Source organism: Oryctolagus cuniculus, chromosome 6 (genome assembly GCF_051225735.1).
Source record: "Oryctolagus cuniculus isolate XC-2025 breed Fujian yellow rabbit chromosome 6, ASM5122573v1, whole genome shotgun sequence".
Taxonomy (NCBI): domain Eukaryota; kingdom Metazoa; phylum Chordata; class Mammalia; order Lagomorpha; family Leporidae; genus Oryctolagus; species Oryctolagus cuniculus.
In genome coordinates this window covers 32,705,165-32,731,688 of record NC_142872.1, presented here as the reverse complement: position 1 = coordinate 32,731,688, position 26,524 = coordinate 32,705,165, and the positions used below count along the sequence as shown (strand labels likewise).

The window sequence follows — 26,524 nt, the reverse complement described above, 5'->3', positions numbered from 1 at the left end:
AGCATGTAACAGGGCTTATGTTCTCTTTGCCAACAGAAGGTTGCAAGTCTGTTTTACATTTTTATTAATTAAATTTATTCTTTGAAAAGGGGCAGAAAGAGAGCAACAGACAGAGATCTTCCATGCACTGGTTCACTCTCCAAGTGTCTGCAGCAACCGGAGCTGAGCCCTGGGGCCCGAAGCTAGGAGCCCAGAACTTAATCTGGGTTCCCACACGTGGGGCAGGGACCCACCCTCAAACCATCATCTGTTAACTCCAAGGGTTAGCATTGCAGGAAGCTGGAATGAAGAGCCGAGAGAGTCCTCTTATGAAGAGACAGGGCTGTCTGTCCTCCACCATCACCCCCAAGATAAAGATGTTGTCCAGGTCTGACCTGAGCAATTTTGCTTCCCTCCATGGAGGTGGCCTCAAAGATGACTTGAGTCCAGGTGCACATGACGGTGGGCTGTAGGCAGAGGACTCCTATTCTCTGTCATGACCTGCGCTCTCAGCATTCCAAGAAGACCTGTAGCCACCAAGCCTGCAGTCATTCAATGCTGAGCAACAGCTCTATCTTATGAAAAACAGCGATTGTAGAACAAGCCGGGAATGTTTCATTGACATCCATGGTGGGCAGATGCCTGGAGAGTCTCTGGTGTCTTGACATGTACAGAATTCCAAGAGCCCTGTGGAATCTTGTACAAGAGAAGACGGGAACTAGATCCTCAGGATGGCTGTGCTTGAGTTTCATAGCCCCCTCGCAGGTACAAATAAGAGACAGTTGAAAGTCAACTTGAGAAAAAATATTTATTTCATAGAATTTGTAGTACCAATACACATCGTGATACAAACTTTATCCTATTGAACATAACATCTGAAAGGACAGTGTTTTCCTGTCTGACCATTGAGGACTTGGAGACTGAAAGGGAAGAGATTAGCCCTATTCTTCAGGGGGAGTATATCTAGCAATGCAGAAGTATGAGTCCTACAAGGAATAACAAGGGAGCATGTTTTCTGGCAAAATGACTTAATTTCCCACTTCACAATAACTTCCATGTCTAGTCATTTCTCAAAGGTATCCTTTCTCTTTAAGACTGTTGTCATTCAGGAAAAGTCTGCATTTGAGGAGATTTTCTCAATTATGCCCAAAATATCGGGATAAAAAGTAAACAAAAAAATTAAAGGAAGCATTTAGCTATATCTAGAAGATAGAGGGTCCTGTAGACATAATCAACATAGGAGAATGATGTAGGGACTAATTTAAATTGTAGCATTGTATCTTGCTTTGTCTTTGTTTTGTTTATAGTTTCAGAAGAACTCTATCATGGAATCTCAACATTCCAAATGGACAAAGTGAATGTCATCCTTAGACAATTTAAGTTTCTCAGTTTGGCTGAAAATACACCATTATTTGTAAAATCCACGAGACACCTGTGATTCCAGATAGTTTTGGGAGGGGGACTCTAGTGGGGACTAACAGCGAGAGATAAAGAGCATGAACTCTGCAGTGGGGGTGGCCATTCTGTTTCTTGTTTTCAGGAATTGAATATCCCACTCAACATGGCTGACCACCAGCTCGAGTCACGCCATATAGACTCCAAATAGGGCTCCCCGACTTAGCAGGTGGAAAATGTAGGGCAAGTAATTTAATGCTGATTATCAGCCTTATCTTCTAGAAAACAGGGATCATAAAAGAATCTACCTCATGTGTTGTGAGGACTAAATGAGGTGATAGACATAAAACTTAGCAAAATAAATGGCTCCCAGTGCTGCTGTCATTCGGCCCACAAGTCTACAGGTACATTGAATTAAACTCAGGAGGAAGCCATTTTCTTCTCCTCCTCTTTTTCCTTCTTCCTCCCTCTGCTCTTCAACTTCCTGCTCCTCCTCCCTCTTCCTCCAACAGGACTTGAACTGAGCCAATGCCAAAGTTCTAGAGCCCACATCTTTTTAGCATAATCATGAACAATAAATAAGGGTTTCCAAATCTTTGCTTGGAGAAAAAGCTCAGAGCTGGAGGAGAATGATGAATAATTACTTACAGCTCAGTAAAAATATGAGGGTAAATACTGGACTTCTAAATGCAAAGTATTTCCTCTAAAATTTGGATAAAATGGTTTTTCATTAAGAATGTAAAGTAGATGATTTTGAGGGCATTTGTTTTGAGAAGATTTATTATCATGTAGATAAAAGATTAAATACCCAAATATCATATTTGTTAATTTGCCATTGATGAGAAAATTAACCATGCTAAAACATTCTTATTTTTAGAGCAAAGAGTCTTTTAAATTCTGTGCTCGGAAGGAGAGCTGCCATTGTCAAAAAATTTAAATACACACAGATACTTCTCAAAATTGTCAATCAGGATAAAGATTGTAATAAAACCTTCTGTGTGCTGCTTTAAGACAAAGTGCAATGATATCTTGATTTCTCTGTTGTTTCTTTTATGTGTGTGTGCACACACATACACATAGATGTTTATAGTGAAAGCGATGATTAATTAGTAAAACAGATTAATTGAAAGTTTAGTAGCCTAAAGAGGTATTTCAACGCCTCAGAGTGATAATAGCACCATATTTCCTTCTCAGTCTTAATGGGTCTCAACTTCCTGTGGCCTTTGTTGCTAGGAAACGAGTCTCTACTGAATTGAAAGCCACCTTTCTGTTGTTGTTGACTCCAGAGACTGAAATGAATCAGCCTTCTTTCGAATGCTTCATGATTAGCAATCAGTTATGTGCCTTAGCAGGAGGTATAGACCAAATGAGAAACCCTGAGTTTGACATTTTCTGTGGAGCTGGTGCTGATAACTCCAAGAGCAACCCAGGTCCCACCCAACTTCCTTGGAAAATATCCATTAGCCTATCCTGCATGAAGTCAAGTGCCCCAGAAGTAAAAAGATAAAAGGATACATGCTATAGTGCATTTTCCCTCATTTCCATATTGCAGTAAGGTACATGCCTTCTTAGGATCCCTGATAGATATTCAGAGAGGTAGAGCTTCAAAGCTAAATGCATTCCTGGGCAAATTGCCTTCTTTGGCATAGTTCTTTTGTATTTACATTTCAGACCCAAAATTTGGATGAGTGCTGGAGGCTTTTAGCTTCCCAAGGGAACTGAAAATGATGAAAGGTACCAAATGCTTTTGTGAGATGAGTAACTGTGGTCAGTAGAAGATGCACATGGTTTACAGTCTTGTTTCTTCCATAACCCAACTTGGAAATGTGGATGAACAACACTTGGATTCTGATATAATCCTAAACGTACATGCAGAGGCAAAGACCATGTCTATAAGATATGAATCATCCATCAGCAGAAATCATGGTTCAAGGCAGGTCAAGACAGAAGCCCTTGAATCTAATCTGACCAAAAATGGATCATAAGCCAATGCCAGAGTGTAGCTTAAGGAGCCTCTTGAAGAGCCTAAAGACTTGCAGGCTTGGCTCTGCTCTTTCGTTCCTGCTTTACTATCCTGTGTGTACGTGTCCTCCACTCTATTTTAAGCTCTTCACCCCCAGCTGTGGAGCTCCTATTGCATTAAGCAGAGTATTTTGCATATTGATGGCATCCACCAATAGTTAATCAACTTACTCTAGTTGATCCTCAGAGGTAACTCTGGCTGTGTCTAAATTGAGTTCCAATTTACAGATCTCTGTTGTTAAGTAAAATCAAAGAAAAACCAGTTCAAAGAAAAGCCAAAAATTATATGGGCACAACCAAGAAGTTGATTGTGAGCTCAGCCATTTCAATATGGTTACAGGAGAGCTCTTTTTAATCCCTATGGCAATTGGAGAGTCGCCTCAGCTCAGGGAGCTGCATAGGGGTGGGGTTAGTCATCTCCAGCTAGGTCCATGGGAAAAGGGGCTAGCAGGTGAAAGGCAGCTGATGGAGAGGAACCCAGGGGTGAAGCTGAGGGGGCATGCAGCCTGTCTAGAGGAACCTGGTGGCCACGTGTATCTTCTATTCTGGCTGCTGCCACAGGTACCAGTGTTGGCTCACTTTTGGCGTTTATAATAGCTCTTGTTTACCAAGCCACCAGTCACCTCCTGGATGCTGATTTTAGGTAGATGAGCCCAAGATTCTACACCTTATGGTTTAAAAGATCGGATTTTCTTTTCCCCAGTTTGTTCCCAGGAAGCTGAGCATAATCCTCCCCCCACTGCCAAATCCAATTTGATTCAGCTCGCCTTCCTTGAAAGAGGGGCCACCTACTCATCCTGTTAGCTCACCTGCTGCTGAAGGAGCTTGCCCTTCAGTGTCTCAAAGGAAAGTTACACTCCTAAAGGCAATGTTCTAAGCGCTTCCAAGGGCGCTTTCAGAGAAATCTCATCTGGCTTAGGAAAACAGAGCTCTGGGAGTGCTCATTCCATACTAAATAAGGATAAAACCATTTTTGTACTGTAGAAGTTATGTTTGCCCTTACTGGCAGAATACTCATAACAGGGCAGGAGAACGTACCAGAACTGAGTTCTGGAAGCAAGCCACTTAGGGTTAAATGCTATAGTGTGGGAGGACCATGGACAATTACCTTCTGTCTCTAAACTTCAATTTATTACAATCTACAAATAGCAGTTATGATAATATTCTCCTTGTAAGACTGCTATAAATATTCCATGAGATGATACGTGTTCGTAGCAGAGACCGTGGCATAGAACAAAGTGCAAAATAAATCATTTTGCTGATCATTGCGCTTCACAGTAACATCCAATGACCACCTTCTATGCGCAAAGCTCTGTTGGGTACGGGAGTGGTCAGAGGAACAAGGCAGACCTCCTCCTCTCCAGGAGCTCTCAGACTGGTGAAGAAAGTGGACATTTGAAGAGGAAAGTACAGTATCAACTGGCTTAACAAGGGAAAGGGCACTGAGGAAGGCTGGAGGAGAGAGAGGCTCGGGAAGTTTGCAGAGAAGGCGGGGCTTGTGGTCTGAACATTGAAGGAAGGATGAGAGGGGAGGAAGCAAACATTTCAGGCGGTGGAGCATCCAAAATGCAGAGGCTGTTTTCGGGCAACTGGTGCCAGCGTGGCTGCCAACCTGAGCCCGGGACACCTGGGAGCTGGGTCTGGTTTGGAAGTGTGAGAAACTAGCAGCAAAGAAGGCAGATTTTAATGCATTTCCTCTCTCGAATGGCAGTTAGGAGGCTGTCCTATGTATCAAGACTGACAGCTACATGGTGTCATCCTATTTGCTAGTTTAGTCCATTGGCCATTACTAGTAATTGTTTTAGCTAGAGTTGGCAGGTTTTTCTTGCAGTTGTCTATGTTACCACATATTAATAAAGACAATACCAATATCAGGCAACTCTAAATTTACCACTCTTCAATTTTTGGAATATTTTGCTAAAAGGTTTCTCTAGCTTGAATCACCAGGAATGTAGTGTTTTTCATTTCCTTCTTTGTCGTTACAGCTTAAATTTAAGAAATCTCTGATGCTTCTTTAACAAAACCCTGTAGTGAGAATGAGAAATTCTGTGAGGATCACACTGGCAATTCTATTAAGTGTCAGGCTTAATTGGAGTTGTTTCTCTTTCCTGCTATCTTTGTGCCCTCAGATAAATTAGAGACCCCTCTCAGCCTAATTTCTTCATGTTCAAATTTGAGTTATTTCTCTTTAACTTAGATTAATAGATTTTATTTCTTACAGCAGTTTCAGCTTCATAACAAAATTTAACAGAAGTTAAAACCTTGATGTGTTTATTTGAAAGTCAAAGTACACAGAGGGAGAGGGATAGGGAGGGGCTTAACATCCCCTGGTTTACTCCCCAGGTGATCACAGTGGCCGGAACTGGGCCAGGCTGAAGCCAGGAGATTTATCCAGGTCTCCCACATGGTGAAAGGGGCCAAACACTCTAACCATCTTCTACTGTTTTTCTCAGGCCATTAGCAGGGAGCTGGATCAGAAGTGGATCAGTCTACACAGGAACCGGCCCCCAGATGGAATGCCAGCATTGCAGGCATCTTAACAACTTAACCTGCTTACCACGTGCTAACCCCCAATACGTGCACTTTTAAAAGATAACTTTGCTGAATATAGAAGTCTAAGTTGTTTTTTTTTCCCCAACAGTTTAAATATTTCACTCATCTGTTTTCTTGCTTACATGGTTTCTAATGAGAAGTCTGCTGTAATTCTTATCCTTGTTTTTGTAGAGGTAAAGTATGTTCTCTCTCTACCCAGTTTCCTCCAAGGTTTTTTATTTGTAGTTGTTTTTCAAAAGTATATACCTAAGTGTTTTTTGTGTTTGGTTTTGTATTTGTCCTGCTTGGTGCTCTCTGAGCTCTGTGTATCTGTGTTTTGACATCTGCCATTAATTTTGAAACTTCTCAGCTATCGTTACTTCAAATATTTCTTGTACTCCATTTTCACTTCTCTCTCTTTTTATATATATTTCAATGATATGTATGTTTCATCTTTTGAAACTCTCCTGTAGTTCTTGGGTTTTCTGATCTTTATATCTTTCCCCTCCCTTCTTATTTCTCTTTGTTTTTATTTGGGAAGTTTCTATTGACCTGTCTTAAAATTCACTGATTCCTTGCAAATCCACTCTAGTAATGAGTCCATCAAAGGCATTCTTCATTTCTGTTAGAGTATTTTTGATTTCTAGTGTTTCCTTTTAATTCTTCCTTAGAGTTTTCATCTCTATTTATGTCACTTCTCTGTTCTTATGTGTTGCCAGTTTTTTTTCCATTGATGCCCTTAACATGTTGATCACAGGTTTTTAAATATCATGCCTAACAATTCTAACATCTGTGTCAGACTTGAGATGGACACTAATTATTGCTTTGTCTCTCTGCTCACTACATTTTTTCTTGGCTTTTGACATGCCTTGTAAATTTTTTTTGTTGAAAGTGAAACATGTTGTACTGAGTACTAGAGACCTTACATGAGGATTTTGTCTGTCTGTCCAGGAATTGAACTGTGTTTAATCCTCACTGTGGCTAAAGGTGTCAGAGGCTTCAAATTCCTCTAATGTCCTTGTTGTCTCTCCTCTTGCCTTTGGGCCTCCCTAAGTGTTCCTCCTCAAAGGGAGTCTGCATCATGCAGTTGCTTCACAGCTGTAAGCCACTGCTGTTAGACCAGAGCCCTGTTACTGTGGTGGAAAGGTACAGAGGAGGAAGAACATTGTGTATCCTTCTACTTAAATTACAGTCTATAGAAGGTCTATGTCTCTGGGCTGTGACCCTTACAAAGGTTGCTCCACAGGAGTAGCTTTTACCCCCTTACCCCAATACCTTGCCCTGGGCAGCCTGGGACTCTGTCAACTGTAATTACTCCCTCCCTGCACCCTTTGGGTGAGACAGAAAGCTTAGAGGGCTTGGATTGGGAAAAATGCCATTCTCTAAGGCTGGTAGGATCTTTTCTCTTGGAAAGCAAACCTTTGTTATAGAAAAAGGACTTAGAATATTTCACCAGGATTACCAGGAGAGGATTTTTCTTGGACTCCATGGGGTTCCTGAAAGTAAAGCTCATGGAAGTTTGGGGAACCCTCTAAGGCTGTTGCATCTCCCAGTGAGTATGTCACTGTCATGCTAGTAGACAGTTAGTCTACATCAACTCTTGAGAATTGCCATTAAAATTCCGACCAATTTATGTGTGTGGTTGCTCCATCTAAGCAGAACTTGACTGTGACTCTGTAATCATAGATGCTTGTCTGTCTTGACCTCAGGATGACCGTCTTTCAAGCTCAGTTTTCTGACTCTTCTAAGAAAAGTCAGTGAATTTTATATTGACCAGAATTTTTGTTATTGTAAGGACAAGAGTGATGACTTACAGGCTCTTTCCATGTTGGAACTGAAACCAGAAGTTCAAATTGGGTGTATTAATAATTAAATGTCAAAGTTCTCTTGGGAATATTCTACATAGTATATGTCAAGTTATTGGCAAATAGCTAACACAGAGTGTTTAGCAAATTTTAGCTTTTATTTCATATCTGAGAAGATTTAAAATTTTATTTCTATTAACATATAACAGAATAAATATTTTGCTAAAATGTATTTCTTTTTAAAAATAACCAAAGATAAAGGAAATGATTTTAGCTAGGCTGTATGAATATGGCCAAATGGTACAATATTAAAACTGAACACCATCAAAATTCTTAATTATACTCCAGTTCCAAAAATAAACAGTTCAGTCTGGTCATGCTTCACTTATCAAAACACACTTGCCATTGCTAATAAACATTTCAATCTGTGACTGAATTAATATTTTTAAATGTACATTTTATATGCCAGATGCTGTGTGATATAAAATTGATTTTACTTTTTGTGCTTTCTTTGGAATTGTTCATAATATGATAAGAGCAGCAGACAGGTAAATAGACATTCAGCATAGCAGAGGAACTGGAAAGTAGCCAGTAGGCTAGAGCTTAGAGGATTATATTATATATTTGCAGAACATGGAAGCCCCAGAAAAAAAATCTTAGAAATTTTGCCCTAAATCAAAGTCTTAGTCTCCTTTTCTTCTTTTTTAAGATTTATTTAATTTATTTGAAAAGCAGAGTTACAGAGAGATGAAGGGAGGGAGGGAGGAAGAGAGCGAGCGAGCAAGTGAGTGCAAGTCCACTGGTTCACACTCCAAATGGCCATAATGGCCGGGGCTGGGTCAGGACAAAGCCAGGAGCCAGAGTTTATTTCAAATCTCCCAACTGGGTACAGCGGCCCAAGCGCTTGGGCCATCTTCCACTGCTTTTCCAGGCCATTAGCTGGGAACTAGATCAGAAGTGGAGCAGCTGGGACTTGAACCAGCCCCCATATGGGATGCTGGCATTGCAGATAGTGGCTTAACCCACTGTGCCTCAACTCTGGCTTCTTAGTATCCTTTTGTTAAAACAATCTTGTATACCTCCTCCTCCAATTCCCCCCTCAACCCCTCCCCACCTGTCCCCTAAAAAAAAACTACCAAAAAGGAATCAAACTAAAGTAATCAGGCATTAAATATTGTATTTTGTTTCACTTTCAACGCATTAGAAGAAATGTCTGTTTTAATATGGTCAATTAATTCTGCTTCTGGAGTGCTGCTCTCTAAGACACACCTATGAATCTTACTAGAATTCAGATTCCCAGATTTCCATAAGCCTTACTAATTTGGGATCTCTTTTGTGCAAAGACTGGGAGTTTACATTTTAAATACATATCTCAGGTACTTCTTTGGCACACTGACTTCTGAGTGCCATAGTTTTAAGTGCAAGAATCTCAAATTGGTACCCAAGAGATGAATGTGTATTCAATTATATCTGTTATCTTGGCCTTTGCCTCTCTGTATCTTCTGACTGGAGCATGGCTCCCCAGTTCCTCTGCCTTCTGTATCATTCCATCCATATATATATACTATTTTGCTTCATTGTTTACTCTCCTGGTGTTAGCTAAGTCATTATTTTTTATTCAAATTTTATTCAACGAATAAAGTGCGCCATGACCCAAACAAGTACCTGTCCTTCATCGTCTTTTTGGTGGATGAGGACATTCTGGCCTGACATTCTGTGAATGCCGTACTCACATCACTGAGGCCCGTATCTGCTTCTTATCTGCATATCGTGGACTGAATGTGTCCCCCTAAGATTTGTAGTTGAAGTTGGATCTCCAATATGATGGTATTAGAAGTTGAGGCCTTAGGGAGACAATTAGGTTATGCAGGTGAATTTGTGAATGGAATGAGTGCTCTTCTATGAAGAAACACAAAAGAGCTTGTGTCTTCCTTTCTCTACCCTGTGAGCAAACAAGGATAAGATGTCCATCTACAAGCCAGGAAGTGGGCCTTCACCAAATATTAGATGGACTAGTGCCTTGATCTTGGACTTTCCAATCACCAAAACTGTGAGAAACACATATTTGATGTTTAGACTAACCAGTCACTGGTATATTTTTTAGAGCAGTCCTCACTGACCAATTCATAGCCTTACTATAAACTATGGTCTATCTAGGACAGGAACCATGTCTTTTTGTTGTTGTACCATAGTTCCTACTTTGCACAACCACTCACATATCAAAGAAACTCTACATATTGCTGTTGAATGAAGAATGAATGCATGCATATATGTATCAGTATCTATCAAATAATCAAAACATTCTAGTGACAAATCACAATGTGTATTGATTTCCCTTATATACCCAGCTGTCATCTGGACAAAGCTTAGTGGAGGATGGCTCCAAGTTTGGTCTTCTGCTTCATCTCATCCTTCTTGCACAGCAGACTAACTAGCACATTTCTCATTGGGAAAGATAGGAACCCAGATGGCAAGTAGAAATATACAGTGACTTTTAAAGTCCAAGCTCAAAACTGGCACACTGTCACTTCTGTGTACATGCCATTGGTCAAACAAGTCAGTGACACAAGGTGTAGATAAATTAATGTGAATGTGTACAGCCAATAACTACCTATTTATTAATAAATGGGTGTGTAGAGTGAGGAGATTTGGAGTGAAGGACATCCTCCTTCTATCTAAGTCATTTGTTTCTATGTCCTGGGAAGCCCAGGACCCTGAAGAAACAATCATGACAAGGAACCACTTGGGAAGAAGAATCAATCCAACATCCACTTGGAGATTCACTATGATCCATTAAGTTTACATACTTAGGAAAAGGAGTTAGGATCTTAAATTATGTAATAATGGCACCCAAGTGTTTCTGCTACCCCAAACTTCAGAACATCCAAAGATGTGCTGAAAAGTAAAAATGGAAGCTAAGAACACAGCCTGCTTTCTTTCCCCTCTTGTCTTGCCGTGCCTAGCTGTTTGGGGACACACTGGACACTGGAGAAAGATAATGGGTGAGCCTGGAATGACAGAACCTGGATGAGACTCACAGCAAAGAACCAGTCGGGAGGAGGGCTTGGAGGGCTTTGTGAGGGCTCTGTTCCTACAATTTGTAAGGTCTTAGAAATCATATCTGTTGGTTGAAAGCCAGTGTCAGTGTTTACTTTTGATTTCTTAAGATTTGAGCTCCTTCTTCCCCAACAGCTACAGATAAAAGAATCGAGCTGAATCTGTCCATGGTGAGAACTCAAGTTGCCTTCCATGGCTCTGTCCCTCTGGCTCCGTGTTTAGCATCAGTTGGTGAGAAAGACTTGACCTTGCCAGGTGCTCTCCTTTCTACCTTCAGTTTGTCTTGGAGCTTCCGTATATAAAAGAGAACCCAAGTGTCACAGTTTTCTCTTTGAAAAGACAAGCTACAAGTTTGCACTTGTTTTTAAAAGTTCAAGATAGGAGAGAGACTCACTATTTCCATCACTCAGCAGGGATAGGGCCGACTCAAATGCATCCTTCATATCTAGAGTCTTGTAGGAATCTCTGTGATCTAGTTTATTATCACTTTGCAAATAGCCTTGTGACAAATCCTCAACTTTTTCTCTTTGACTATCAAATTGGAAGTCCATGGCATAGGGCACTGGGATTCCAAAGTGCTATCTAATTCTTAATCCAGGTGAGTTTCCATGGTTACATGCATTAAGGTCCATCTATAGGGTGAAATATTAGGCAGCATTTAAAACTCAAGTTCACTTAAAATAATAAAGGATACAGGAATTTTCTTAATCTCAAAAGTTGGGATTAAAACAATACTAAGCGGCCGGCGCAGCGGCTCACTAGGCTAATCCTCCGCCTAGCCGCGCCGGCACACCAGGTTCTAGTCCCGGTCGGGGCTCCGGATTCTGTCCCGGTTGCCCCTCTTCCAGGCCAGCTCTCTGCTGTGGCCAGGGAGTGCAGTGGAGGATGGCCCAGGTGCTTGGGCCCTGCACCCCATGGGAGACCAGGAAAAGCACCTGGCTCCTGGCTCCTGCCATCGGATCAGCGCGGTGCGCCGGCCGCAGCGCGCCGGCCGCGGCGGCCATTGGAGGGTGAACCAACGGCAAAGGAAGACCTTTCTCTCTGTCTCTCTCTCTCTCACTGTCCACTCTGCCTGTCAAAAAAATAAATAAAAAATAAAAAATAAAAAAAAATAAAACAATATTAAGCAATTCTGATGTCAAATATTACTGATCACATGGGCATATGGTACACATACTGGAATAAAGAGACAAAGGAAACAGCCTAATGTTACTGTATTTCTCCTCATTAGAGTGATTATACATAAGTATATTGTTTATACCTGTATGTTTTTCCTAATTTGTTACAATTATTCTATATTACTTCTGTAATCAGGAAAAAAAGATAGTACAGCAACATGAACAATTTTTTAAACCTTATCTTGATTAAATAAACCTTATCAAATTATTTGGTGAATATTTGATTATCTCATTGAAGAATCTTCTTAAAGGTAAAAGCAATATTTCAACTCTAGATCACTACCATAGGAAAGAAGACCAAAAGAGAAAACCAACCACAAAAAATTTCAAGTAAAATTATATAGACTACAGAAATTGTATATTAACTTAAGTGCCCTTCTATATATGAATTTAAAAAAAAATCCATGTACTCAACAGCGAAAAGCAACGAATCCAGTTAAGAAATGGATAAAGGGGGCTGGCACTGTTGTGCAGTGGGTTAAAGCCATGGCCTGCAGTGCTGGCATCCCATATGGGTGCTGGTTTGAGCCCCGGCTGCTCCAGTTATGATCCAGCTCTCTGCTATGGCCTGAGAAAAAGAAGATGGCCCAAGTCTTTGGGACCCTGCAACTGTGTGGAGACCCGGAAGAAGCTCTTAGCTTCAGATTGGCTCAGCTCTGGCCATTGCGGTCATTTGGGGAGTGAACCAGTGGATGGAAGACCTTTCTCTCTCTGGCTCTACCTCTCTCTGTAACTCTGTATTTCAAATAAATAAAATTTATCTAAAAAAAAAAGAAATGGAATAAGGACCTCAATCGACAGTTCCCAAAAGAAGAAATACAAATGTCTAACAAATATATGAAAAAATGCTCAGCATCACTAGCCATCAGGGACATACAAACCAAAACAACAATGAGATACCAACTCACCATTGTTAGAATGGCTAAAACTCAAAACACAAAGAGTGACAAATACTGTGAAGATGTGGAAAAAGGGGAACTCTTATGAACTATTGTTGGGAATGTAAATTAGTGCAGTTGCTGTAGAAAACAGTATGGAGATATCTTAAAAACTAGAAATAGACTTGCCATGTGATTCAGCCATCCTGTTACTCATTTTATAAACAAAAGACATAAACAGGTTGTATCAAAGGGGTACCTGAACCTCCGTGTTTATAGCAGTACTGTTCACAATAGCCAAAATATGGAATCGGCCAAGGTGTCCATCAGCATATGTATGGATAAAGAAAATGTGATAGATAAACATGATGCAATATTTTTCAGATTTAAGAAAGAAAATTCTAACATTTGAATCCGAATGGACCAACTGGAGGAAATCATATTGAGTGAAGTAAGCTGGACACAGAAAGACAAATACTGCATGTTTTCCCTTACATGTGGGAGCTAAAATTAAAAAGGAAAAAAATTTCTAAAAAATGAAATTCCTGTGTGTATAAGTAAGGCTGCAAATATGGTTTTGTCAAACTCTGTTTTCTATCTTTGTCAAAGCAGTGGTTAAGGATAATATAGTACTATAGTTTCAGTGATCTGTAGTTATTTTAAAATATACTGTATGTGACTAAAGTGGTCATCTTTTCATTTGATTATGGATTATACCTCCTGTCTATATTTCCCCTAAACTAGGGGCTTTTTATTTGTTGAACTCTGTTTAGTGGAGTGTTAACCCTTTGACTATAATGTGGATTAAAAGTGTGTTATCTCAAAAATTTAAAAAGTAAGAGAGAAAGAGAAGAGAAAAAAAAGGAGAAAGAAAGAGAAAAGGAGTGTGGTTATGTGGGAGAGAGGGATAGCAGGAGTAAGAGGAGACCATATTGGAATTGTATCTATGAACTACACTGAATCTGTGTTCTTTGTATTAATATCACATTAACATGAAAAATAAAGTATTAAAATTTATAAATCAGAATAAAATTTTTAAGTTTTACATATAATAACTTATAGATTAGATTTTTCATTTCAGTCGATTCAACATAGGTTTCCTTCTGATTAAAATTTGGAAGGACTAAATAGTATAGCTTTCATTGGCTCATTATTGTATTTGCTCTTCAAAAATCCTGTTAGCTCCATTTTACAGATAAGGAACTTTAGGCTTAAAAGGCTACAACTGCTGGGAAGTGGTGGGCCAGAACGAACTCCAAATCTAAAGCCAATACAATACCAAGTGCATCCCAAATATGTTGATGAGGGCATCATACTTTAAAACAAATCTTTCTATGTAACAGACTGAGGACAGTCAGGTGCTTAGAGAGAGGAAGTTTTTATTGTGAGACTCTCTCAATGTGTTTGTCTATCTTCTTCACAGCTCTCCTCTAAGTTGTGTTCAGTGTGTCTAGGAAGATTCTTGATTAGGCCTTAATGATCACCCATTCTAGTTCTAATTCTATTTTCAAACTGGAGGAGAATAGATAGCAAAGCACTATGTCGATGGCATCCAAGAGGAAGCAACCAGGCAAAGCCAGCTCCAGTGGGTACAATGGGAAGTCCCCGACGTCAGCTCAGACAGCTGGTCTGTCTTTGATACTTTGGCCCCGAGAGGGAGAATCTGGGGACTCCCTGACATTTTCCAGAATGTGAAATGATGGCTTTGCTGACCATGTTTAATGAGATACAAATTTAAACGTATTTTAGAGAGACAGCTGATGCAACGAGACTTTAGCATTTTAGCCTAATGCTCCAAGGGCAAGTCTTCTGATTTAAAAAAAGAAAAAATGAGATCCTCGGGCATGTATGGCCCAAGCCTTGGTATTGAAATCTATCTGAACCCTCGGAACATGCTTTATTTTCCTCTGGGCTTCTCCCATGGCCAGTGGGTAATTGCAACCCCTTTACATCCCTATGAACGAATTTATGTCACTGTAGATTTTCATGGAAAAAGCAGGTCAGGTCAATCTTCCAGATGTTTCCAATGATCCAGACGTCTGGTGTGATGCAAGCCCTATCCAGATGGTTACTGAATATTTAATCTTTCACCTGGATGTTGGCTGCCATCTGTACACCCAGGTTTCGTACCTAACAGGGCATCAGTCAATACCATGTTGTCTGTTAATTAGAGATTTACTTGAGTACATTTTGTCCACTGTGTGCCTGCTGTTTCAGTAATCTTCCAGCCAGACACATTCACCTGAATATTCATGGTCACTTAGAAGGCACTCGCATTCACACACTAACTAATCATTTAATTCCTCCTACCTACCTGTCTCTGTCTGATCTTGTACATTCACTGGGCCTTTATTATTTTTATTTCCACACTCTAAAGAGTGTGGAATATCTGGAAAGAATATAGCAAAAATGGCTTGGTGTTTGCTCCCATTTGTGCATATATGTTGTCCAACTGAGCAGTTCCTATGTGCTGGGGAGTGTCACCTGCCACGGCTTTGACTTGTATTTGGCACAGTAGACTCCTGCTACCTCCTCTTGCTTATCTGCCTGACACCAGGGCAGCAGAAGCTGTGGGTTAAATTTCCTTAGGAAAAATCCTGAAATATTTACTATGGCTTAGGAGGTACCTGTACTTGCATTTCTGATCTCTTTTTTACTTTGGTCTTACTTGCTTTCTTTTCTTCTGAAGCAGCATTCCTTCTCTGCCATCTAAACCTTCCCACGTTCCTGGACTTCACTTGCCTGCTCTCTGACTCCTTAATTACCACCGGGCTCTCAGATTAAACCCCTTTGTTCAGAAAAGATTCTCTGAAAGCTCCAAACTTGAATGTGGCTGCATTCTATAGCATCCTGGCTTCCCCTTGTACAAATCAGCTCATTCATAACCATTTCTGGGCAGTATTCTCACAAAGGATATCAACCATGTATATTTTGAATGAATATCCTAGCATCTGGAAAACATTAGGCACTTAGTAAATATTTTACAGTTGGCAAAATGAAAATGAAAGCAGAGGTCTAACTACGCAAGTTTGGATCAATGCTATCATGTGACAATACTGAATCAATAATTCAAATGAATCTGTTAATAAATATCAAATATTTTCCTGAATATTTCTAGTTGCCAGATGCTATAAGATATATAAAAAAGGCAATATTTAGTTTCTTTTCCCAAATAACTTCTCTAGTTAGAGTATTTGCCAGATAATCACCCAGATAAGAGTATATAAATATTCTAAATTTAATCTCTAAGAAAAAAATAGCAATATTAGTGACCAGATGAATTATTTATTTTTGCTATTTTCCTTTCTTTTGTTGATTTTCCCATGAGTAGTGTTCATATGGAGATTTAGGATTTGGACACTCAGACCTTTCTTGGTATCTAAGTATTCTTTCTGTGTTAAGGAGTCATTGGTCCTTGAATGGCTGTATTACGCCCAGCCTGAGATAATGTCTCCGGCCAGTTGAGCAGATCTGTGCTCCTCTCGAAACAGAGCTGTGGAGCAGGGAGGAGAGAGGGAAATCCCTTCTTTCTCATGACGCTTGAGGCTCTGCCTGGCTGTCATTTCCTCCTTGAAATGAAGAGGAGTTTCCTCCCGAGTTTCCTGCCCCTTCCAAAGGAGGGGAGAGCAGAGTATTCCTTTATGGCCAACCAGGTTTCTGGTGACAGAGCCCATGGATAAGCTTCAGGATCTCTGTCCTGCTGGCCTGGCCCTTGCTTGAGGAAATGCCTTAGAAGTGTTGCTTCTTAAGCCTAAATCAGGCTAGATTCTGTTTCTGTGCCAGACTGACCTTGAACACCTACACAGAAATTTGTGGTTCCAGTGAATTTCTAACTAAAGGCTTGCAGGGTATGGGGTTAGAATGAGGTTATAGATGAGATACTTTGAATAGCTGGAGAAAATGGATAAAACTGTGTCCTGAAAGGGCCACATGGGATATCTGTGACAGGGAGGGAGTGGGCAGGGCAGTTGGTGGCAGCTGTGGTATGATAGGGATAGAGCTGGGCTTGAAATCAGGCGACCTGGCTTCCCCCAGCTTCCATACTGATCATCTGGGTGATCTTGTGCATGTCACAGCCCTGAGCCACAAGTTCTTCTTCCTTTAAATGAGAAGAACAGTTCTTCCTTGAAAAGATAGTGGTGAAGCAGAAAACAAAGGACCTGTTTTTGGAAAGGGTAGCAGGTGAAGCCATTGTGGGGAGATCCACTGGCAAGGTGTTGAGTTGAAAGGCTCTGGATCCAGTCTGCCAAGATCTGAACGGAGGTTTGACTGCTCACAGTGTCATGTCTTTAAGTATATAATGGGCATAGTAAAGACATTCTCTCTATAAGACTATAAACTAGCATGTTTATATGTGCAAAGCTCTTTACTTAAAACAATACTGGAAATTCACCAGTGCTATCTCAGTAAAGTTGAGGTATGATGAGGAGGAGGATGGTGAGGGTAGTGGTGTTGGTGGTGAGCGGCTACAGCATCAAAGGGTTAGACTCGGCAGAAGAATCCAGCTCAAATCAGATTCTGGGCCACCCTCTAACTGAGAGAACAAGACGCTCAGTGTTACTGCTTCAGTATCCTTGTCTCCTAGTGGGAAGTAGATAACATCTACCTTAGAGAATTGCTGCGTGGATTTAGCACACCCAGTGCTTGGAACATAAGAACCCAATAATTGAAGAATTATTATTATCATGAAAAGGTCAATGTTAACAAGCCTAAATGGATTTAACAAGACTGGGGAAGGGTAAATGAAGAACCAAGAAAGATCAGAAAGATGTTAAAATCGTTAACTTCCCATTGATGCACCAATTTCCTCTAGATCTGGGGTCTATCTCATCAAGTCACACAGCTGCTCTTGCTCTGTCCTTGCTCCTCTGTTTCCTTGTCATCTGTTCAAATCACAGGTACTGGGTGGGTACTGTGCACCAGGCCTAGTCTCAGCCCTCAGTGAGGACCACCGCCCTGAATCCTTCCAATATCTCTGTACAATAGTCACAGCTTCTGGTTAATGGTTAGGAGGCACAGAGAGGTTCAGTTACCTTTCCCAAGGCCACAGAGCTAAGAACTTAGCAAGAGAGCCCAGGACAGAATCCTGGCATCCACAACTCCTTCCTGTGAAGCCTCTCTGCCTCTCGTTATGCATTCCTAGACAGCTGAGCCTGTCAGGGCCATCAAGGTGGGCTCTCCTGATCCAAACTCCCATAGTGATGTGCTCTGCTCATTCCCTGGTAGGCTTGCAGCTTCTTAAATAGACACAGGCAAGACTGTAGATTTAAGCCTTGCCAAGATATGGCTTGAGTTGACTCTCATGAGTATCATGCTTATAGAATGGTGCTGGTTCTAGCAGAAAGTAAAGAACACAGTTTAAAAAGTGTAAGTTCTGGAGCCAACACTGTGGTATGGTATGTTAAGCCCCTGCTTGCAGCAGCTTCATCCCCTATGGGCTCTGGTTCATGTCCCGGCTGTTCCACTTCCTATCTAGCTCCCTGCTGGTGGCCTGGGAGGGCAGTGGAAGATGGCCCAGGTGCTCAGACCCCTACACAAACATGGGGGACCTGGTAGAAGTTCCTGGCTCCTGGCTTTGGATGGGCTCAGCTCCGGCCATTGTGGCCACTTGGGTAGTGAACCAGCAGACGGAAGACCCGCCCCCTCTCTTTTCCTCTCTCTGTCGCTCTGCTTCTAAAATAAATACTTTTAGAAAAATATATAAAAAGTGCAAGTTCCAATATCAGACAATCCCATCTCTGTGACACGTGAGGGTGGTGTACCCACACTGCTCCTGTTTCTCAGCTCTGACATGTGGGTGGTAGTGGTAACAATACTCACTGTGGGAAGCTTCTATAATCACTGAACAATCCAATAGGAGCACAGTGCTTAAAGCCAGCAATGTCAGCGTTTGTCAGATATACATTGCCATAGAGTGTGACAAGCCAAAGGTAACTTACCGTAATGCTAGATTATGTGCATGGCAGGAACTGCAGAATTTGGCCTGGGTTAGGGTGTTAACATGTTTTTTTCCTTGAGCAGAAGACACTAGTTGTCTCACTTGGGTTCTTCCTTGGTGGCTGGGGGTAAGATGGTGCGGAGTCACGACACAGACACCGGGAGTTGGGAAGAAGCAAGTTAGTGGCGAGCGGCTTGCAAATTGGTTTATTTCAGTTAGTGCAGCAGCTTATATAGGGGTTCTAGACAATCAGCTCAGAGGGCGTTTCTTTAGTCGGCCTACAGGTGCTGGTTGCTGGGCAGAGTACTTCTGTGGCCGCTCCCTGCTGCCATTTCCTGGTCGGTTGGTTACACATCACTTGTGGCCACCAGCACCATCTTCTGTGATGGCTTATTTTCCTACATTTCCCCCCCTTTTTATTTTTCCAAATCAGTGGGAGGCATGATTCTTAGCCATGCCATTGTTGACCACACTCTTGGGGCCTTAGGTTGTCCCCCGAGGGATCTTACCTGTCACTGACTAACCAGCCTTCCACAGGAGATGACCCAAGGTTTGCGTTGCCTCTTCTGGGGGTGGAGGGGTGTGTATTACACTCGTGCAGCCCAAACCGAAGCTGGGCATACTACAGGTGGTAGTGAGCCTCGCGACTGAGTAGTATCTGGTTGATTTGGATGTCGGACACGCATTCCTTATCGACCGGATGGAGCAGCGGACACAGGCTGGAATAAAAGCTAGAAAGAGGATCAGCAGGAGTAGGAAACCCCCAAAGAAATAAATATTCTCCAGGGAGAAAATATATGTAAAATCTCCTTCTATGCATCATTGTCCTGTACTGAGTATTTGCTGTATATTTTCCGGCCCATCCTGGCTGAGGAGTAGTACCTTGACTATTGTCTTTATTTCTCCCAACTGTACAGATCCCCCGTGGGGTTCTACATGGATCTTATCTTTTTCTTTTGAGGATTTGATCACTACTCCAAATAGTGACTTGTTGGTATCCATAAATGCACATGGTGCCATGGGTATAGGTTGATTAACAGGGAAAACATGTTTTAGATAGTCTATTTCTAAGGTTTGTAACGTCTGGAGTAGCCTGTCCACCAGCAGGTGATTGTTAACCTGTCCTGGGAAATTTATCATTAAAGTTTGAAAGAGCATGCTATTCTGCATCAGTGTGGACAGTTCTAATTGCGATAGGGGTAGGACCACTATGGCTGGCTCTGTGTTAAATCTCTTATTGGCATAATATCTTAATTTAAGCCCCATCATAAGGAAGGCATCTACTTTGTCAACTATTTTACGACACTCACTCCAGGCTATGTGTGCCCCCAAAAAGTGGTCCATGTTGTTGCCAAATAGCTCCTAAGGGGTCCTTGAGGGTAGATATGGTTATGGCAAATAGAGGCACCGGAGGATCATATCTAAAGGTCTTTAAATTTGACAACTGCTGTTGATCTTTTCTATAGTGGATTCGGCTGCTGATGTCAAAGTGATTTTTGAGGAAGGGCTGTTCCCCTTAGTCAGTAAATGGAATAGCGGTGTAAGCCCTGTTGGGGTTAGGGGAAGAAAGAGTTTCAGCCAATTGATTTGGCCGCATAGTTGTTGAAGTTCATTAAGTGAGTATTTATGTTTGACTTTTAGGTTTGGGCCCATTGGAGATATCTGGGAGGAGATCTGATAACCCAGGAATTGAAAGGGAGGAAAATGTTGCGTCTTTACTGTGGCAATAGCTAAGCCCAGGAATTGTAAATTTCTTACTATCTCATTTAGACAGGCCTTCAGGGTTGCCACATTCTTGTGAGCAAGTAAGCTATCATCCATGTAATGCATGACCAAGCACTGGTGGCCATTTTCTGTGATGGCTTGTTTTCCACACGGTCCCTACAATTTTTTTTTTGATGCCCTACAATTTTTTTTTTTAATGAATTTTACAAACATCACTGGAGTTAGCTGTAATGGTGCAGCTGGAGGGTAGAGCACCTTCTCCAGGCCATGTCATGAGAACCACCAATAGTGAGGTAGAATATGTGGCCACTCCCAAGGCCATGACTCTGGCGGCCTTGCAGATGTCACCGCATGCATTTCCCTGTGCTTGGGGACTGTTCTGGCGATCTACTGATTCTTAGATTTGTTCCGATGGCTTTATGAAATGGGTCAATGAGCACCAAGCCGCTAATAATTGAGGCTGCTCAGAGCCCCACAGTGGCGCTCAGCTCATTCCCCGGTAGCAGACTGAAGGCTTTGCACAGACTTGACCTGGTTAACACCATGTTGCACATACCATAGGTTGCATCCTTAAGAACTGGCACCTGTGGCCACCTCAGCGCCCATACATCCTATAGATGACATAACTTTGCTTGGCCCTCTATCCCAGTCTGTGTGCCTTGTCCCATCAGGTGGGGCGGGGCACCCTGTGGTGGTGCTGTCAGCAGCGGAGCCCCAGGAGAAAGAGCATGACATCTGACTGCTTCTTTCTCTGTAGCTCCTGGATGTACTTGCACGCACCCATCCTAGCTACCTGATGGCTCTCGGCAGAGTCCCTAAAATTTGCTTTCTTGTCTCCAAACCTCTCTTCCAGTTCAGCAAGAGGATTCTTTTTTTTTTTTTTTTTTTTTTTTAAGATTTATTTATTTGAAAGAGTTACTGAAAGAGGTAGAGACAGAGAGAAAGATCTTCCATCTGCTGGTTTGCTCCCCAAATGGCTGCAACGGTCAGAGCTGGGCAGATCCAAAGTCAGGAGCCAGGAGCTTCCTGGTCTCCCACTCAGGTGCAGGGACCCAAGCACCTCGGTCATCTTCCACTGCTTTCCCAGGCACATTAGCAAAGAGCTGGGTTGGCACTGGCACCCATTTGGGATGCCTGTGCTGTGGGATAGGGCTTTAACCTACTGGCCACAGCACCGGCACCCCAGCAAGAGGATTCTTGCTGGGCATTTCTAGAAACATTGAAAATAAAGAGGCCATCTGCCATGGATTCGATGTTGCTTCCTGCAGGGTTCAAGCATCCCTGAGAGTCGTGTGCAATGTGAGGAGTGGGGAAAGGGAAATGGTAGAATGATGAAATGTCATTTATTTCCAAGAAACTTAAGATGAATAGGCCACCTGTGGAACACAGAATTGGCTGTTGTTTCATTCCAGGGAGGATGAAGGCATTTTAAGATTATTCCATTATTCTTCTGTGCCTGTAGTTTAGATAAGGTATGATATTATAGACACCTGTTTTTACTTGAATTTTTATTGAAATAGAGCCATTAGCTCTCCAGGGGAACCATGAAGTTGGCTAGAAAGTATGATTTGGAATAATTTCTATTATTTTTAATCAAGAATGTATTCTTAGTAAAAGTTGCAAAATTTCTAGCCACGGTTGGCTTACTTTAGAATCAGAATGAAATGAATTTTATGACTTTACAACAAAGCCAAGTTTCTGTTCTGGTAATTTCAGTCTAAAGCAGATAAAGCAATCTGAATAATATCAAATGCAGATATGGGCCTAGAATTAACTAAAACCAAACCTTCCCTGATAACTAGATAACTTTTGTCTTCTCCGTGTCTCTGGCTTAGGTACTCACAACGCCTTTGGAAAAGAACAAGAACCAGCAGTATGGAATTCAAAATTCATAAAACTTCACTATGAGGCATTGTAAAAACTGTAGAAGATGTTTTAAAAGTTACCTTCATATCAATAACACTTATGTTAGTGAGATATTGATACAAATCCATCTCTACCTCTGGGTTTGTTCACTTCCCTCTGAAGCCAACTGCCTTCCCCATTAACATTGTCCCGACTGTAAGCCTTTCTTCCATCAGTGGCTCTCAGTGGAATTGCTCCACGTATAGGATATTTGAAACAGTTCAGGGGACATCATGATGTTTTGTTACCTGGATGTGGGGAAGGGAGTGTGCTTCAGGAACCTGGTGGTTTTTCCTTGTTTTTTTTTTTTTGTTTGTTTGTTTGTTTGTTTTTGTTTTGTTTGTTTGTTTGTTTGTTTTTTATTTCCTTTGGAGAACGTCTTGTATCTTCTCTCTCAGTTCTCATCGTTCGAGTGGACCTATCTCCTAGATTCATATACGAGCATGTGATCTAAACCTAAGCTAAGCAGCATTCATTTCCTTTTGGCTCAGGGAAAGGGCAGGTGACCCAATTTGGGTCAACAAAAGGTAGGCCCTTTTACAAACTGTTGGGAATAGAAGAGATATCTTTCCTCTTTATTCCACATTTGCATGTGGATGTGGGAGGATTTAGATGGACTGATAGGTGATGATGTAGGGGTTGGAATTAAATCTTGCACAGGGTAAAGGGAAGGAGGAGGGAGGGAACAGAAGCAGGAATAGCAAAAACTGAAGTATGACAATCTTCAAGCATTTGGGTCTGGTCTTCCTGGAACTACCTGACTTCCCTGGTACATGCTACTGACTTGTATAATATAATATTGCTTTTATAGTGAGTAAATTTTGGTATTGGGTTTCCTATTATGAGGAATTTTTTTTTTCCATTTTAGCGTTATGAGTATTGTATCTCAAGAAGCACCTAATTCTGGGGGAAGCTGGGACAGCTGCTCACTCCGTCTGCCAACAACAGAGCCCTTCCTGATGCAGATGTGTGCAATTCAGGATTACGTAAAATGCTGAACTACGTGTTTCCTGATACAATTTGATGTAAGAAATAAGAGAGTAGAACAGAAACAAAAAGAGTAGAACAAAGTCAAGGCTTGAAAGAAAATTAGACTTTTCATGGGAACCGCTGAGGACTTCGCCACTGAGGATCTACAATGATGGGGCCAAGGCAGTACTGAGCAGGAGCTGAAGTGTTAACCAAGGAATAGTGCCAGTCCTATGAATGTGTCTGCATATAACGGTAGACATTTTTACCTGTATTATGTCATTGTAATTATGGATGACTTGCTGTAGAGTTAGTTTGCATATTTTCAATAAGCCATTAAAAATGTGGTTTAATGACAAAGGGTAAGGATGATTGGTTTGACACTTAACACATTCCCCCTTGAATTATAATTTATATGCAGACTTACTTTCCCTAAAATCCTCAAGGACAGGATTAAAGTTTGCTTGTCTGTGTTTTCCCCCCACACAGTGCAATTTGAACATGGTTTGCAGTCAAATATTTTTGAAACAAATAAATCTGAACCCTCTTAGGGCACAAGAGTTTTACTTATAGAATTGAAAATTTTTAAATTAAAATATTTCACTGACTATGGATTTTTTCCAATCAGTAAGTCCTAGTGATGGTGTGACGTGGCTGGATTGCATTTCAAGGGTTGGAATTATCTACTGAGAACGAGAAGCTGCAGATCATTTTTCAGCATTTGGTTCTTACTGTGCTGAGATTTGTGTCTGCAACAAAGAAGCATTTGAGAAGTGGTAGATTTTTTTTATGTTAGTGGGGGTGAGAAGTGTTAGGAAAGGAATTATAATGAGATTTCTTTTTTTGGAAAGAGGAAAATAAATATGGTTGGAGATCCAGAGAGGAAGAGAGAAATATGTCACTCTATAAAAAGTCAAAGATCTTTCTTTCTATACTTATCAGGGCCAATGGATGAGTCTAAATCTGAAAATCAGAGTGGAAGGCTATTTTACTCTTTTCTTTACTGGAATTTGAATCAGTAATATGGAACTCTTGTGTCTGACCTTATGTGACATTTGGATTGAAGAGTTCCAGGCTACTATATACATACACCCAGCATAAGGTATTTATATTGATGGTTTATATATGCATGAGATTTTATATATATGTATAGATCCATTCCTATAAATATATTCATATAAATGCATGCATATGTATTTAGAGAATTTTAAACAAATGCTGGTAGATAATTGTATTTAAGAGCTTAACTAAATGCAAATTCCATGAATGTGACACAGTAGTACTGAGTCACTTTATATTTCAGCAACTCACTCAAGGCCATGTAGATGTAGGTTCAAAGAATTCTGTTTCTTGGGGTTTCATTAGGATGTACTACCAGTTGACACAGACAGAAGATTCTGTCATTTTCAAAAATGGGTGACTCTAAGATTTTCATGTACTAACAAACATTCTTCTCTGTACACAGTGCCTTCTTGTTACACCTGTCTTTGCCTTATTTCTGACTCTGTTTCGTAACTGGGAGTGAGAATGTGATGGACCATGGCTACAGGGCCCAAATTCTGGTTCTGCTATCAATAACTCCAAAAATTTAACTTCTTTATCTTGTGGGACATCATTTTACAAATGTGATTCATAAGAATAATTCCTGAATTGTAGTTGTTACAAATTAATTGGTGTTATTGCATAAAACTGTACCTGTCAAGCAATGAATATTAGGTCCTCCTAATGTAGCCCCAACATCATCCCCTTGAACCACAATGAGACCAGGAGAGGTGACTTACCCCAAGAGTGTGGAACTAGGGGAACCTGGCTCTAAACCATTCATAAATGACCTGCTTGTGGGTCAGGGTTTCTTTCATATGGAGCAGAGCAGCTCCCTCACTGTGATCTATTGAAAGTCAGCCCTTGACACACAGTTGGTAAACAAACAAACAAAAAGGATAATACGATAAAAAAAAAAAAACATTTTAAAAAAGAGTGTGAAATTGACACATAGTATATCAATGTCAATTGAAAGAGAGCTGGAGAGCAGAGGTTGCCATGTTTGAGTTGTGGACACTGATAAGCAATTAGACAAAGCTTGGTTTTGGGGGGGATTCATGGATGCAAGATATTATGCAGATCATGCACATGTATTAGCTTGTTTAGTCCTCAAAGCAACACAGGCAACAGATATTACTGTTTCACCACATTATTTTGGTAGCATTTCACAGAAAATTGAAAAAAGTGTGGTATACAATGGTTAGAAATTACCTGAGAAGTTCTAGCTCCAGAATCTGCAGTGTTTCCTACTATGATTTTTTAAGATTTATTTATTTATTTGAAAGTCAGAGTTACACAAAGAGAGGGAGAGAGGCAAAGAGGGAGAGAGGTCTTCCATCCAGTGGTTCACTGCCCAGTTGGCTGGAGCTGTGCCAATCTAAAACCAGGAGCCAGGCACTTCTTTCAGGTCTCCCATGAGGGTGCAAGGTCCAACCACTTGGACCATCTTGTACTGCTTTCCCAGGCCATATCAGAGAGCTGGATTGGAAGTGAAGTAGCTGGGACTTGAACTGGCGCCCATGTGGGATGTTGGCACTGTGGGCGGCAGCTTTATCTGCTATACAACAGTGCCAGCCCCCCTACTATATTCTTACATACTGTTATGGAGTAAGTGAAAACATGTATGAAAGATAGAAATGGAGGAAGGCTGGCGCCGCGGCTCACTAGGCTAATCCTCCGCCTTGCAGCACCAGCACACCGGGTTCTAGTCCTGGTCGGGGCACCGGATTCTGTCCCGGTTGCCCCTCTTCCAGGCCAGCTCTCTGCTGTGGCCAGGGAAGTGCAGTGGAGGATGGCCCAAGTACTTGGGCCCTGCACCCCATGGGAGACCAGGATAAGTACATGGCTCCTGCCATCGGATCAGTGCGGTGCGCCGGCCACAACGCGCCGGCCATGGTGGCCATTGGAGGGTGAATCAACGGCAAAAGGAAGACCTTTCTCTCTGTCTCTCTCTCTCTCTGTCCACTCTGCCTGTCAAAAAAAAAAAAAAGAAAGAAAGAAATGGAGGAACGTGAGAAAGGGAAACAGAGAGCTTGTGCCTGGCTGCATATCTTACAAGGTCTACTTCCTACTCATGAGTTCAGCAAATGCTCAACATTT

General features: G+C 41.4%; 1 long non-coding RNA gene across 21 annotated transcripts in view; it reads left to right on the top strand.

The window, feature by feature from the left end:
• Positions 1 to 23,752, top strand: part of LOC108176570 (uncharacterized) — a 101,135-nt gene extending 77,383 nt beyond the window's left edge. For 2 of the 21 annotated variants that reach the window (XR_016236274.1, XR_016236267.1), the window contains exon 5: positions 5,850 to 7,819. This is a non-coding gene — a long non-coding RNA (uncharacterized LOC108176570). Of the gene's footprint in view, positions 1 to 89; positions 2,392 to 5,849; positions 7,820 to 13,230; positions 13,671 to 22,344; positions 22,477 to 23,282 lie in introns of those variants that run through there. The other 19 variants (XR_016236281.1, XR_016236284.1, XR_016236283.1 and 16 more) reach the window with 15 other exon arrangements.
• Positions 23,753 to 26,524: the final 2,772 nt, after the last annotated feature.